The sequence below is a fragment of the Myotis brandtii genome, unplaced genomic scaffold (assembly GCF_000412655.1).
Source record: "Myotis brandtii unplaced genomic scaffold, ASM41265v1 scaffold656, whole genome shotgun sequence".
In the NCBI taxonomy this organism is placed as follows: Eukaryota; Metazoa; Chordata; class Mammalia; order Chiroptera; family Vespertilionidae; genus Myotis; species Myotis brandtii.
In genome coordinates, this window is record NW_005370548.1 from 991,293 (window position 1) to 996,428 (window position 5,136).

General features: G+C 59.4%; 1 long non-coding RNA gene across 1 annotated transcript; it reads left to right on the forward strand.

Moving 5' to 3' along the window:
• Window positions 1–2,189: 2,189 nt before the first annotated feature.
• Window positions 2,190–2,785, forward strand: LOC106723832. Its single transcript, XR_001359557.1, has 3 exons — window positions 2,190–2,400; window positions 2,555–2,594; window positions 2,716–2,785. It is a non-coding gene; the product is annotated as an uncharacterized LOC106723832 (long non-coding RNA).
• Window positions 2,786–5,136: the final 2,351 nt, after the last annotated feature.

Below are 5,136 nucleotides of genomic sequence, written 5' to 3' on the forward strand. Positions count from 1 at the left end.
TTCCAGGTCTGCGTCTGGGAGGAGAGGGCCCTGGAGCGCCTCCTCGCTGCCCCCCAGCCTCTGTGGAGCCTGCACTGCGCACCCCGAGGCCCCTCGCAGTTCCCGGGAGCTTAGACCTCACGGGCACCTGACTGGGAGAGGCAGGGCAGTTGGGCAGCTGCCCAGGGAGTGGGGTACCCCTTGCGCCAAATGTGAAGTGCACTGAGGGCGGGTCCTCCTGCCGGACACTCTTGGAGCGCCTCCTCGCTGCCCCCCAGCCTCTGTGGAGCCTGCACTGCGCACCCCGAGGCCCCTCGCAGTTCCCGGGAGCTTAGACCTCACGGGCACCTGACTGGGAGAGGCAGGGCAGTTGGGCAGCTGCCCAGGGAGTGGGGTACCCCTTGCGCCAAATGTGAAGTGCACTGAGGGCGGGTCCTCCTGCCGGACACTCTCCTCCGCCTCCTCTCAGCCTCCCCGCAGGGCGCTTTCTTGAGGGTGAGTGTCTGATTTGGGGGTGTGAACGGCTGGTGGGTTTGGGCACCATGGTCTCTGGGGCAGCCCATGGCCCCGCTCAGCTGCCTCCCCACCTCCTGTTCTGGGGGTCCCGGAGCCTCCACGCAGCTGAGGATGGCAGAGGCCCTGCTGGGAGCGGGGGCAGCCGGTCCTGGTGCCCCAGGGAGAGGGCAGCCTGGGGTGCGGTGCCTTCCCTGCACCCCTCCTTCCACCGTCTGGCACCCCCCCTCTCCAGCCCCGTCTCGGGCCATGACTTCCAACCCTGTCTCTCACTCCTCGCATGGGGGCTCTCTCAGGGGTTCCCAGGGTCTCGGGGCCAGTGGCACCAGCTCTGTCCCGTGTTTCCAGGCTGGGGAGCGAGCGCCCCAGGCCACATCTCAGCTGGCAATGGCCCTCCCCAGTCCGGCGCTGGGCAGGTGGCCCTCACAGCCCTGCTCGGAGGGGAGGAATCCCGTTCGGTTAGACGGTTCAGGAAGGTCTGCGGTGAGTCTGCGGAGGGGGAGGGGGCAGGGGGGATGGAGACTCCGCTCCTGCCCCGTGGACCCGTGTCCACAGCCCCTGTGCACGTGCTCGGGGCAGGGCTGCCCCTGAACTTCAGTTCCAGGCAGCTCTGTGAGTCAGCAGGCAGCTCTGGGGGTTGTGTCGCCCTGGACAGAGCCTCCCAGAATTCCCAGTACTTTCTGCAGTGATAGGCACTGAGCTGTGGAGAAGGTGCGTGGGGACGGGAGTGGGAAGAGACTCATATCTGCAGGACACCCACTGGGGCCCCTTGGAGCCGCAGGGTAGGCGTCTCAGGGAGCCCTCCCGTGGCCCCGAGTGGGCGTCCATGTGACTACGGGCGGGGACGCCGGGGCTCCGACAGGTCACCCGCTCTCGGTCAGTGGCTTAGAGATGTGTGTTTTCCAGCACAAGGCCTCTTTCTGTTCACTCATCTGCATCCAATTTGCATGTGTTTATTTTACTTCAGGGGAAGACACGCATGCTGCCTGGTGTTTACTGGGGGTGAGGGTGGGGGTGTGGAAGGCCCCCCAGACGGAGAGTCCGAGGACAGCACGGGACACCCCGGTCTGGGCTGGGCCTCAGCTCCCTGTCCTCCCAGCCTCCTCATCCGCAAGTAGCAGGATGGGCCCCACCTCACTGTACTCTGCTGATTGTTCTAGAAGCGTCTCCACAAACCTCCCAGCGTGTGCTCGCCTTCATTTGCTCTGTGCTCAGCACGGGGTGCAAGTGTGCTGAGGGGCTGACCCTCCAACTGGAAACAGGTCCTTGAAAACCCCAGACTCGGCTCCGACACTCAGCTCGGGGGGGGGGGGCGGGGGACTGCCTCCGGCTGCCATGTTTCCAATGGGCTGTGAGGGGCTTTGCAGAGCACCCCCAACTATGACAAGCAGAGTGTGACATGTATCACAGACTTTCAACTCCTATCCTGTTGGGGGGTGCCTTTGGCCAGTACAGTCCTTCACCCTGGACCCCAAGTGGGGGAGACTGGGTTAAGAATGACCTTGAGCCCGGCCAGTCTGGCTCAGTGGTTGAGCATCGACCCCTGAACCAGGAGGTCATGGTTTGATTTCCAGCCAGGGCACAGGCCCGGGTTGCGGGCTCCATCCCGGTAGGCGGCGTGCGGGAGGCAGCCCATCCATGGTTCTCTTCATCATGGATGTTTCTGTCTCTCCTTCTCCCTTCCTCTCTGTCGAATCAGTAAAAGCATGTGAACAAAGAATGACCTTGACTAGGGGAGTCAGTGACAGTTCTGTGCTGTGAGTTGACGGAAATCAGTTTCCCACGTGAGGTGGTGGCCGGATGTCTGTGCTGCTCCTGGTGGAACAGAAGCGCTCGTGTCTGCTTCGTGTCACTAGCAGGCACTTTCTTATGGAGGGAGAAGCAACACGGGGCCGGCTGGGGTGTCAGGTGAACTTCAGGACGCGGCTTCGCGGGTGGGACGCACGGGCTCCGTATCAGCTGCTATCTAGGCTCTGAGGGTGCGAGAGGCCAGACCCCCTGAGTCAGAGGGCGAGGGCCGCTGTGACTGGCGGAGATGCTGACCGAGTGCTCTGTCTTGCAGATGATGGGATGTCTTCCCGAAGGCCCTCGTCTCACGTGAGGTGGGGCTCGAGGGAAGGAGGCAACTGTTCTGAGCACAGGGAGTTCTGTCTTCACGCCAGGCCCGGGGGTGTGACTGTGTGTGAGTCTCGGCTCCGACCAGGGCTGCTCTCCCCCCCACAGACATGTGCAGTGGGTCACGTGCTGACGTCCTGGCCGGCGTGGACAGCCGAACCCTTAGGTGAATGGGGAGCGTTGCAGTTTTGCATGAGTGGCTGATCGCCAGAGAGGCAGAGCTCTGCTGAACTGAGTAGCCCCGAATCTTTAAAAATTGTTAAGTTTTTATCTATGACAATAAAAGTGTAATATGCTAATTATACTGGGTGTCCTTCCGGGCATCCTTCCGGATGACCTTCCAGATAAGGCCGGGGCTGCGAGGGAAGCCTGGGTCCCAGGTGCCAGAGGGAAGCCGGTGCCGGCAGCCGGGGGAAGGAAGGTCTATTCTTGCACGAATTTTGTGCACTGGGCCTCTAGTTTTGAAATAATTACAGACTCATTGGAAATTGCAAAAACCAGTGCAGTGAGGTCCTGTGTCCCCGTCACCCAGCCTCCCCCAATGACAGTGCCTTTGAGGACTACACTGTGGGATTCCTCACCTTGGCAGGATCGCCAATTTGGGCCACGCACATGTGTGTGTGTGTGTGTGTGTGTGAGTGTGAGTGTATGTGAGTGTGAGTGTATGTGTGTGAGTGTGTGTATGAATGTGTGAGTGTGAGTGTGTATGAGTGAGTGTGAGTGTTTGTGAGTGTGGGTGTATGTGTGTGAGTATGTGTGAGTGTGGGTGTATGTGTGAGTGTGTGTGAGAGTGTGTGAGTGTGTGTGTGTGTGAGTGTGTGTGTGTGTGAGTGTGTGTGTGTGTGAGTGTGTGTGTGTGTGAGTGTGTGTGTGTGTGAGTGTGTGTGTGTGTGAGTGTGTGTGTGTGTGAGTGTGTGTGTGTGTGAGCGTGTGTGTGTGTGTGTGGGGGTGTGTGTTTGGGGGGCTGTCCTGTGCATGTAGGATGTCTAGCAGCATCCCTGTCCTTGACCTGCTAGATGCCAGTGGCACTTTCCTCCCCGCGTCGTAACAGTGTCTCCAGACATCGACACATGTCCCCGTGGGCTGAGTCACTGCTATATGCACCATCGAAACCAGGGAATTGACATGGGTTCAATGCTATGGACTGGATTACACACCTCGTATTGCACCAGTTTGTAGGTATGCTCGTGTGTGTGTGTGTGTGTGTGTGTGCATGTGCGTGCGTGCACACACACACATGTGTAGGGGGGTCCAGGTTCCCCATTAGCCCAGGCACAGGGCAGGTCAGGGCCACATGGGGGCCCCCAGCGGGGGGGAGCGTGTACTTTGCATGTCACATCCAAGTTGGTGACCTTGGTTTGCGGCCCGGCCTTTTATTTATTTATTTATTTGTTATTTTTTGTTAATCCTCACCTGAAGCTATTTTTCCATTGATTTTTAGGGAGAGTGGGAGGGAGAGGGACAGGCAGAGAGAAGCAGCGACGTGAGAGAGACACATCGATTGGTTGCCTCCTGCACGACCAGGGCCGGGGAACCTGCAACCAAGGTACGAGCCCTTGACCGGAATTGAACCCGGGACCCTTCAGTCCGCAGGCTGACACTCTATACACTGAGCCACACCAGCCAGGGCAAGAGATCTTATATCATGACATTATGTGTTCACTCGAAGAGTTAAACCAAAGTGGTTTGACCTGATAAACTCCCTACAAAATTCCGAGGGAAAGGATATTTTATTTAAAAAAAAAAAAGTTATTTCATACACATCAGCAAATAGCTTTCAAGACAGCACCTCTCTTTCCAGAATGTTCTCCAAAGTCAACGATGCCTGCTGGCAGCCCCCTGCCTGGCCGTGGCTCGGAGACCAGGGCTGGTGCCGGGGAACGAAGGGGGGCCCTCCGTTTGGGGAGCTGGATGGAGGCTGTGGTTCTGAGAAATAGTCACTGTGCTCCCCATGCGCCTGGCACATGCACACGGCCAGAACTCAGGTGGGCACTGCCTCCGGTGCCCGCGCGGTGGCAGCCTGGGCTGGGAGCCTGCACTTTTGAGGCGAGGTCTCCGCTGGGTGTTCCCAGGGGCCGCGGAGCCTCGCCCGCAGGCTTGCAGTTTCCAGCAATGGCTCTGCCCTCTGAGACCTTCTCAGACCCCCTGGGGACCGTGGATGGCCACCCCAAGGGCTGATGGCCCCCGCTGGCTGGCATCCAGCCCACTACTCGTGGGCACGTGGGCTGGTGGGAGTGCTACGTCACCTTCCATGTTAACTTAAGATGCTCATGTCACAGATCTTTATGGAACAGTCAGTCCTTGCAGGGCATGTGCAGGTATTTGGCACATTTTGTTTAGGTTCCAGAGAGAGCTGGGATCAAAATTTTGCTCCACCACCTCGGGCACGTGTGGCTTCTCCAAGCCTCGGGCTGCTCCCCGTGGCACGGGAATGGCGGTAGCACACTTGCCGAGGTGGTGGGGGTCAGGCGGGCACCAGCAGCCGCCCCGTCTTCGGGGGGGGGGCTGCTCAGAGGCACCTTCCCTTCA